Raw genomic sequence first — 10,714 nt, 5'->3', positions numbered from 1 at the left:
GCGGGTATTTACACCCACCTATATCCGGTAATATCTTTCTTTGCTCTTTCTCTAATGGTTGGTGACTTATTGAACACGTGTTGGTATTGTTGGTTTTGTTTCTTTCTTTTCCCCTCCCATGGATTCTATGATTTATGATTTGAGTGTATTGTCTCATTCAAGCTTGGGGGAGGGTATTCTATCATGTTTGGTGGGATTTTGATTCATATATGCCATGCACGATTGTATATGCATTTCCATGTTCTTTATTTTGAAAAACTCCAAAAAGTTTTTTGTTTCTATCAAGGCAAATTTGTAATGTGTTTTGTTTTGTTCTTGCTTTGGACATAATACTTTTGGACTTGTATAGTTGAATGCTTTTCTTCTTAAATGGTAACGATGTGCACGGTTTGAGAGTATTATTGGTTGATTCTAGGATAGAGTATGCTAAGGTAGTGCGTTTAGAACTTTTAAGACCTTGAAGCCGGATTCTAATTGTTTGTGGTAAGAAGGTGTTGCTCCCTTTGGTGAATTTGAAACTAATAGTGAGTTATTGCTACAACCATGTGATGTTTCATTCTTTTCTAGCCTTCTACATATTTTGCATAAGTGGCACATGGATCCTTACTATTGCATGATTTATCTAGAACTTGACTCTTATATCCCGAGATCGCGACCGAACCATTTACGAAGGACAAAGGCATCTTTTGGGGTGGTAATTTTTCTTTTTCTAGGTTAGATTTTATTTCTTTATTTTGGGTTTACATTTGCCTACTTGCTAACCATTTGAGCCATAACCTTATTTTCAAGCCATATCTTTAGATTTTGAGCCTTTTTTTTCATTCTTGTTTCCATTCTTGGTTTTTGTGAAGCAATTGATCATTATTGTTGGAGATTATGGTGGATGAGTTTGAGTATTGGTTCTTATATTGTAAGCAAGCTTGTTTTGTGTATATATTGTGAATAAAGGCAAATGCCAAGTTGAAAAAGCCGTCCATAGTTAAAAGAGGCGAGGATAATGCAATAAAATAAAAAAATAGGAAAAAAAATGAGAAAAAGCAAAGCAAATTCGAATGCTTTGGCAAAAGTGAAAAAATGAGAAAAATGAAAAGCTCAAAAAATATTTTGATGTAAGTGTCTTTCTCCCTATTTTAAGCATTGAGGACAATGTTTTGCTCAAGCTTGGGGGAAAGCGTTATTATGCTTTTTGTATATATGTTTGTGATTTTGGCTTTGAATAATCTTGGGGGTGTTGGTGTTTTTGTTTGGTGATTACTTGGATTTGGTGTTAAGATTTGGCCAATCTTTGCTTCACAATATAGGTATACCACCAAATTTCAAATTTTAGCCTACCTTCACCCTTTTTGCCTTATATTACAACCCTTTCCAAGACCTTTTGACCTTTTTGGTTGAGTCACAAGTTGGTGGAGGGAGACGTGAGTCAAACCTATGGAGCGGTGTGCATAGTCAAGATGTCGAGTAGTCCTAAAATCTCTTCTTTTTCGGTTCCTTTGAGAAATCATTGAGATGCTCACTAGAGGTGGATTTGAAACTAGTAGGGAGAATGCGGTAAGATTGTTTGGGATGAAGGTGAATTATGTCTTATTAGTTCTCTATGCTTAGCATATTTTATGTTTCGATCAACCTTGGATATCTTGAAACGTGAACTCCCTTATTTGCTTAGAAAGAATTGCAATCATTTGTGCTTGTTCATTTGCAAAAGTTCATTCATGAACATTTGTTTTGTTTTGTTTTCTTTTGGCTTCTTTTTCATGCTTTGCCTTGTTGGTTTGGTTTGAGAGAGTTGTGGGTTAACCTCTTAGGAAACCCTCAAAAGACCTCACTCGTCCTCATTGGCGACTTTAGGGGTTTTATGGGCTTGTTATAGCTAAAAACAACTGTGATTCCTACGAAAGTGAGTTAATGTATATTCTTGTCTCTCTTTTTCTTTTGTTTGTTTGAATAAGCTTATCATTTTTCCCTTACTTGTTTTGGTTTTGCTCGAGGACGAGAAAAAGTTAAGCTTGGGGGAATTTGATGAGTATTTAGATTGTTTTTACCTTCTTTTCATAGCTTTCTTTCTTAATAAATGCTTAGTTTTATGAATTTTCTCTTTATTTCCCTTTTCTCTCTTGTTTTGTGTTTTTATGGTTTTTCTTGTGTTTTCTCCTTTATTTCTCCTCTTTTTGTGGTTGTTGGTATTGTACGAGGTTCGAGTCTCGATATTGGTGGTTTTCTAAGTTGGAAGATTCTTTTGGAGTAAGCTCATAGCATTGGAAAAGGTCAAGATGCAAGGAAGTGGATGCTCCAAGTTCTAGCTCTTGCTCTCTCAAGTCGTGCTCTCATGAAAGATGGTGTTAAACCCACCATGGAGGCCCTTAGAAACTGCCACCCCCAACATGTATCAAGTGGAGCTCACGAGACCCATTTGCGAGCGCACGAAGCGGCGAAAAAGTCAAAGAAACCCGCGTAGCCCCTGTGCGTGGGCGCGCACCCTTGCCCGCGCGGGCGCTCCTCCTTGTTTTCCGGCTTCGCTCGATTTCGTTTTCGCGCCTCTTGTAAATACCTTTTGACAACCGATTTTTGTAAGAGGTTTTTAGACATAATTTTGATCATAATTTTAGCTTAGTTAAGAGTTTCTTTCTCTATTTTTAGGGTTAGTTTAGGAGTAGATTTAAAGAGAAAAAGTGAGAGATTACAATGGTGATTTAAGAGATTGATGATACAAGGGTGACAATTGCTTGGAAGGCCGCCTCAGCATCATCCCCCCATTCAAACCTAGTCTTCTTCCTGATTGCTTGGAAGAAATAAAGGCACTTGTCACCTGACCGGTTGAGGAATCTCCCCAATGCCGCCAGACAACCGATTAGCTTCTAAACCACTATGACCGTGCGGGGTGACTTCATATCAATAACTGCATGTATCCTCTCAGGGTTGGCCTCTATCCCCCTTTTATCAATCAGGAATCCGAGAAAATTCGCAGACTCAACATCAAATACACACTTCTTGGGATTGAGCATGATCTAGTGCCGCCTGAGTGGGGCAAAAGTTTCTCGGAGATCGGCAAGGTGATCCGTCTGTAGCTTAGATTTGACTATCATGTCATAATGTACGCCTCTACATTCCTCCCAATCTGATTAATGAAGACAGTATTAATCATTCGTTGGAAAGTAACAGGCGCATTCTTCAATAAACGATATCATAGTATAACTGAATAACCCCTGATTAGTGACGAATGTCGTACTCTCTTGATCTTTTTTCCACTAGGGAATCTAATGAAAGCCTGAGTAGGAGTCCATGAAGATCATCAAGGTATGTCCGGCTGTAGAGTCGACCAGACTGTCGATCTTTGGAAGCGTGTAACTATCCTTTGGACATGCCTTGTTGAAGTTAGTGTAATCAACACATATGCGACAGGTACCATTTGGCTTCTTTACGAGCACAATGTTCGCAACCCAATTAAGGAAGTTACATAACCGAATGAACCCAGCGTCTAACAACTTTTTTACCTCGGCGGCTACCACTTGACTTCTTTCCTTGCCGTGATTTCTTTTCTTTTGCCTGATAGGCTTCTTTTTTTGATCCATGGTGAGTTTGTGGATAGCAAGATCCGAGCTGATGCCTGACATCTCTTCCACGCAAAGACAAAAATATCTTTGAATTCTTTCAGCAGTTTTTGTAAGTCTGCACCCAACTTTGTAAAAGCAATCGTCCCCACCTTAACAGTACGCTCTGAACGACTGTCGTCCAGAGCAATATCAATGTGATCACTAACCGGCTGGGAATGGAGTTCATCTTATCGTTCCCCGTTTAGTGATTGCTATTGCTTCTCTTTTTTCACGGCCACCAGTTAGTTGGCTTTTCTCTTTTTCCCGGCTGCTGCTTGAGCAGGCTCGGCTTCCTTGACATCGTCAAGGTCTATTGGCTCTTCCCTCTGGCCGCCTGTTGCCGCCGTGGGTTTGACGTCTGAGAGATAGCACTATTTAGCCGTCTTCTAATCCCCATTAAGGGAACCAATAGAGCCATCATCCCTTTCATACTTTAGCAGCATGAGAAAAGGGATAATGACGACATTGAATTCGTTTAGAGTCGGACGGCCCAGGATGAGATTGTAGGCAGTCAGCTCCTCCACGACCAAGAACCGGACTACCATGTGTCGTCCTTTTTCTTTCTCTCCCAGCCGGATGGGCAAATCTATCCAGCCGACTAGGTGCACAACCCCACCCCCAACCAACTAAGGGTGGGAGATCTTGCGCATGCTGTCGGGCTTGTACTTCAGCCTCGACAATCACTTGTAGCTGATGATGTCAGACGAGCTACATGTGTCTATTAGGATGAGGCTAACCAGCTGATTGGCCACCTTACATTCAATAACCACGGGGTCATCATACGGCCGACGGACTTTGCCCTGGTACTTCTCAATGATGACGACTTCAGGGAATGTGTTGGTAGACGCCTAATCTTCGTAAACAGAGTTGACGTCCATCTTCCTCATATGGTCCTTGGTGCCCCGAATAATAGGGCCCCCTCTAGGAAAGCCACCTGCTATGGTGTAGATCGGCTCTTTGTTAGTGTCCGAGCTACTAGTAGGCTGGGTAGTCTTTTTGAACGACTTTCTTGAATTTGTTTTCAAGGTAACCCTGGACTTGAAGATGTGTGACTTCAACACCCCCTGATTAGCCAGACGATCTAAAAGCCGCTTGAGGCTATAGCAGTCGTTTGTGTCATGGCCAATGTCCTCATGAAAATGGCAATACTTGTTTTTGTTCCGATATTTGGCGGAACCTTTCATTGCAGTCGGCTTTTTGATGGTCAGTCGGTCCTTTATTTCCATGAGGTTGAAGTAGCATCTTTATTCAAATCGTACTTGAGGACGTACGGTTTAAAATCTTTCTTTTTTTTCTATGACGGCTGATCAGACTCGTCAACCGCCGAGATTTATTTTCTTTTCTTGCTCTCTTCAACTTTGTGATCCAGCTGAGCAGGCCGACTCTCTTTTCGCTAGTCAGACTTCCGACTAATTGTTTGGCAAACAGAGGTTGGTCTCCTGTATATAGGCTTCCGCCTCCATCAAGAGTGAAGACTCTCTTTCTAACGAGGTCGAATTTAAAAGTTGACCTGCACTTCAGACCCTTGTAGAAGTCTGTGTATGCAACTTCATCAGATAGCCGTTAAATCTGGGTTCTTACCAGATTGAACCGCTTGACGTAGGAGCGAAGTCATTTTCTTTCCCCCTGCCGGATGGTTCTCAAGTCGGGACTTGTTTTCTTGGCAGGGATGTTCATTAAGAAATTGGAAGCAAACAAGAAGACGAGACTCTTGAAGCTATCAATACATTCGGTCGGCATGTTGCCGAACCATTGTTGGGCAGTGCCCTTCAATGTAGCTGTGAAGCACCTACACCAAGTGGCAATATCCAACCCCTATAGGTACATGAGGTTGGTGTAGGACATGAGTTGGTCTTCGGGATTGGTGGTACCGTCGTAGGTACCAACCAAAACATTCTTAACCTTGGTCGGCTGAACCGCCTTGGTTATATCCTTGGTGAACACAGAGGGTTGTTCACAAAGTTTCATCAAACGAATCTGCCAATCCAGGGACTGGGCGTTAAAAGCCGCCTGATCTCCGAAGAGGGTCGGCTGCATTTAGGGTTGGGCATACTGTTCGCATGGCATTTGAGACACATACGAAACTGCACCAATCATTTGAGTACCTGTATGGACGGATTGGCCGCCTATCAAGTTCTCATGTACTGATTAGGAATACCTTGTCGAGATATTCTTGAAGCTGTATGGGAAGCTCGACATTGAAGCCGACTCAGACAGTTGTTGGTTTCTAATACATCTACTTTATATAGTATCTTACCCCCGTCCCTTGGTCATAATTAGTGGTGTTTTTGGCTCTTTAGAGCCACTTTTATTACTAATTTGTGTTTTCTAGTGTCTGCGTAGTTTGGTTGAGTTTTGTAGGAAATTGCACATTTTCCGGGATTTTATGGAGCAACTACGAGCATTGGAGGAGCATGACCACTTGTCGTAGCCCAAGGCCGGTTGGAGTCATCGAACCGGTGATTATGGGCTCGACATATGAGATACCGAGGCGTTGGACCGAGTATTAAAGCCCCAAAAGAGGAAATTCAGATTGGGCCGAAGAATCGGAGCCCAATCAAGAGTCCAAGAAGTGCCCAATTGGCCTTGCCCTGCTCAAGGGTCTCCGCCCGAAGGCACGCCCGACCGGGCGGGGCGAAAGAAGGAAAGGCGTTGCTTCGCCCGAGCTCGCGCCCGACCAGGCGCGAGAGATGCTTCAAGGTTCAAAAAGGCGCACCTGACCGGGCGCGTGTTTTGGGAGCTCGTTTCCGACGATTTTACTTAGTTTATAATTAGGATTTTTAGAGGCTTTGTATAAATACGTTTTAGTGTTTTTGGTACAATTTACCTCTTCTCTTAGCTTTTCTTTCTCTACTTAGTTTTTAGATTAAACTTCTCTCTTGTTTTTCCCTCTCTACAACTCTACAACTTTGTTCTTAGTTCAGTCTATTATTTTCGTTAATTTTGGTAACGATTCCTTCTCTATTAATTTTCAGTAATTTAATTTCTTTATTTCATCATGACTTGTTTAATTGCTTTGATTAGTTTCGATTTAATTATGGTGAGTAGTTTTCTTTCTAGGGTTCGTGGGGATCCATAAATAATATGAAGGGGTAATTTATTGTTGTTGATTATCAATGCTAGATTAATTTCCTATTGATTGATTTAATGCTATGCAATTAGACTTGCGTAGGTTTAATATGTATGAGTTTAGCAATATTGATTCGAGATTCGAGTGATGAGAATTGATGTTTAGGCTTAGTTTCAATAGGCAGGTAATTTATAAATGGTTAAGTCAAGATTCGAGAGATGCAATTTAATACCGGTAGATTAATTTTGTGATTGTAATACATAGTGAAAGCCGTTTATGATCTGATTAATTGATGTATTGATGATTGATTGTTATGTTTTACCTTGGAGTATTATTTATTGGTGAACCTATGCCCTAGGTCTTTTATTCATTGATTTCTCTCTACCCTTAATCTTAGTAGTTTTTCCATTCAATAATAATAATTTGTTACATAATAACTTAGATTGCTTTAATTAATTAGGAATAGAAAGACTTGTTTCCCTGTGGATTCGACCCTACTTCCCTATCTACTTTATTTAGAGGATCTAGGTAATACTTTTGATTAGGCGATATGACTTTAGCCTGTAAAAATTTGGCGACGTTGTCGGGGAAACGGTTTTACTTTTATTTCTAATTGTTTTTGTAGTCTAGATTATTTTCCTTCGACCCAGAGAACGTGAGTTCTTTGGGATAGTTCTTATATTTGTCGTCTAGTTCTTTGTTTATGCCCAGGTGTTCCAGATCAGGTTACGTCCCTTTCGATCCTAAGATTGAGCGTTCTTTTCATAGACAAAATAATTTGAACAGGCAAATATTGGCAGGCTCTGGGGGTGATATTCCTAGGGACCCTCCATTCGATTCCAGCGATTCGGAAGTTTCTTCAGAACCAGAATCAGAGACGACAGGAAATACACCTAAAAAGCTCAGCGATTATTCGCAGCCGTCACTGACGGATTTTCCACATCTCAATCCTACTCCGGCTCTTGATGGAGTGCAATTCGAGATTAAACCCCAATTTATCACGATGATAGAAAGGAAGCAATTCAGTGGAGCTAAGGGTGAAGACCTTCATATTGCAGATTACTGTCAATATTGCAATACCATTAGGCAAGCTGGGGTCACACAAGACCAAATTAGGGAGATCCTTTTTCCTTTCTCTTTATGTGGAAAAGCTAAATTATGGTTTAATGGTTTGAATAAAACTGCATTTGGTATTACTAACTGGGAGACTCTTGTTTTGAATTTTTATAACAAATATTACCCTACAGAAAGGACAGCTTTACCAAGGAGTGCAATTCAAAATTTTTCCCAAGAGCCAGGTGAAACTTTATATGAGGCTTGGGAAAGATTCAAGGATTTGTAGAGAGAGTGTCCCCACCATAATTTAGCACAGTGGCAGTTTATCCAAGCCTTTTACAATAGGATTGGAAATTCATCTAGAACAATTTTAGATTCTGCAGCTAGTGGGAGGTTTATGAATCTTAATGTTGATGATGCAGGTCAAGTTATCGAAGATATGGCAATTCACAATTCCCAATATGGGAATCCTAGAGGTTTTGCTAAAAAAGGGAAACATAGTGTTGACTTCGTATCCTTTTTACAAGCTCAATTAACCTCTATTTGTCAGAAATTAGATAATCTTAGTACTGCAAATATAGCTAATGTTTCTGCTATTAATAATAATTCTAATGATGCTTTCTGTGAAAATTGTGGAATTGTAGGTCATTGGGAACAAGATTGCAGGAGTTCCGTGGAGCAAGTTAATGCCTTTCAAGCCTATAGGCAGAATGACCCATACTCCAACACCTACAATCCTGGCCTCCGGAACCATCCATATCTTTCTTACCGAAGCACCAATGTTCAAAAATCGCTACCCCTACAACAATCACAAGCACCACAACAACCACAGCAGAAATATTACCATCCCAACTATGGCCAGAAAACCCAATCACAACCCTCCTCATCTTCTGACCCTACTTTGTCAAAAATTAGAGCGATGCTATCTAGTATGCAAAAGCATATGGAGAGTAGGGATACTCAAATTGATTCGATCATAGCTCATAATAAAATCATGGATAATCGAATTGCACAGATTTCCTCTACTCTACAAGCCCGTCAACAGGGAGCCCTACCATTGCAGCCAACCAGACCTACACATCAAGCTTTTGCAATTACCCTGAGGAGTGGTTCACACTATGATGGGCCCCTTATACCCAGAGATGATGAACCTGTTTTAATGAAAAATGCTAATCTTGATTCTGTTAAACCAAACAATGTTGCTAATAGCCCTGTGGGGCTCCAAGGTAGTTTTTAATATTTCTGATGATACATTGCAGGGTACAACTCCAGGGAAGGTGGCAACTCAAGATCAGAATAGCGAAGTTCAAAAGCCAGTTATCAAACTTCCTTTTCCCAATAGACATTTGAAGACCAAATTAGATAAGCAGTTTGGTAAGTTCCTGGAGATGGTGAAAAACTTACAGGTAACAGTTCCTTTCACAGAGTTAATTACACAAATTCCTGCATATGCTAAATTAATGAAAGAAATCTTGATTAGGAAAAGGTCTATTAGTGAGGTTGAGGCAGTAGCTTTTACTACAGAATGTAGTGCCGTACTACAAAATAAATCCCCACCTAAACTAAAAGATCCGGGTAGTTTTTCTATCCCTTGTCATATTGGCAATCTGATGATTGATAATGTATTATGTGATTTGGGTACTAGTGTTAGTGTCATGCCACTGTCTGTGTGTTCTAAGCTAAATATGGGTGAATTAAAAGCTACCAATATTACTCTACAAATGGCCGACCGTTCTTTTAAATACCCCTAGGTGTTTTAGAGGATGTTCCTGTTAGAGTAGGTAAATTTTATATACCTGTTCGATTTTGTTGTTCTTGATATGGCGGAGGATTTACAAACCCCAATTATTTTGGGTAGACCATTCCTTAATATTAAAGGAGCAATTATAGATGTGAAAAGTGGTAAACTGACGCTATCAGTAAGGGATGATAAAATTATTTTTAATTTGAATAATGCCCCTAAAAGCCCCATGACAGAGGAGAAGTGTTTTAGTATTGATGTGGTTGGTAATTGTTCTAATAATCCTCAAGCTCTTGTTAAAGGTCCCTTGGAGGCGGTATCTTGTGTTGCATCTTCTACAGGAAAAACAAATAGACGGAAAGAGGAAGTTGATGCAATAGAAAGAGTCCTTTACTGTGAAGAGCTTAGCTTTGAAGATGAGAAAGAGGAGAAAAGTGAGCAAGTTGCAAAAACTGAGCCTATAGTGAGAGTTCCACCGGATCGAGTTGTAATTGCTTTATCAAGTGAAAAACCAAGGCAATCAAAGGCCAAAAAGGGTTCCCTTGCGAGCAGTAGCGAAGAACCACCAATTCAAGCCAATGAACATCCGCCCCATCGGGTGAGTTGGCGCCCTACCGGGCGTGTCAAGAAGCAAAGTCATGGTCTAAAGATCGCCTGACCGGGTGAGGAACCACCCGACCAGGCGATAGGACAAGGGTCTTAACTTCTCGATATGTGGTAAGAGGGTCGTGCGGGACCTAGATAAACCAGCGCTTTGCGGGAGGCAACCCATATTTTCTTGCCTTTTAGTCTAGTGTTCTTTCTTTCTTTTTCTTGTGAGAGGAGAGATGAGGGAATTTAATGAGTTTTATGAGTTTTTGTACAGGTTTGGAAGAAAAGAATTAGCCAAATTTGGAGAAAAGAAAAGAAAAATTGGATTCGTAGTGTTGTAGCGCGCTCGACCAGGCGAAGCTCCGCACGACCGGGCGCGAGAGCAAGGTCAGAAAATCAACAATTTTCGCCCGACCTGGCAAGATGGCTCTCGACCGGGCGCAAGAGTTGACGAGTACGGACTTTATTTACACCCAACCGGGCGAGATGGCGCCCGACCAAGAGAGATGGCGCCCGACCGGGCGCGAGAAGGAGAAAACCAAATGCATTAGATCGCCCGACCGGGCGACATGGCGCCCTACTGGGCGCGATCTCATCCAGACCTTTTCTTCTTCTTCTTTCTCTTTCCTCCTTATTTCTCTTTCCACCATTGTTTCTCTCTCTAAAAAC

The 10,714-nt window shown here is 41.0% G+C and overlaps 1 non-coding gene across 1 annotated transcript; it reads right to left on the bottom strand.

The window, feature by feature from the left end:
• Positions 1 to 7,915: 7,915 nt before the first annotated feature.
• LOC145593288 (small nucleolar RNA R71) lies at positions 7,916 to 8,022 on the bottom strand. The gene has a single exon (XR_014102646.1). It is a non-coding gene; the product is annotated as a small nucleolar RNA R71 (small nucleolar RNA).
• Positions 8,023 to 10,714: the final 2,692 nt, after the last annotated feature.

Source organism: Chenopodium album, chromosome 18 (genome assembly GCF_948465745.1).
Source record: "Chenopodium album chromosome 18, dcCheAlbu1.1, whole genome shotgun sequence".
Lineage (NCBI taxonomy): Eukaryota > Viridiplantae > Streptophyta > Magnoliopsida > Caryophyllales > Amaranthaceae > Chenopodium > Chenopodium album.
Note: the sequence above shows the minus strand (reverse complement) of the source record. Positions and strands in the feature narration are given on the sequence as shown.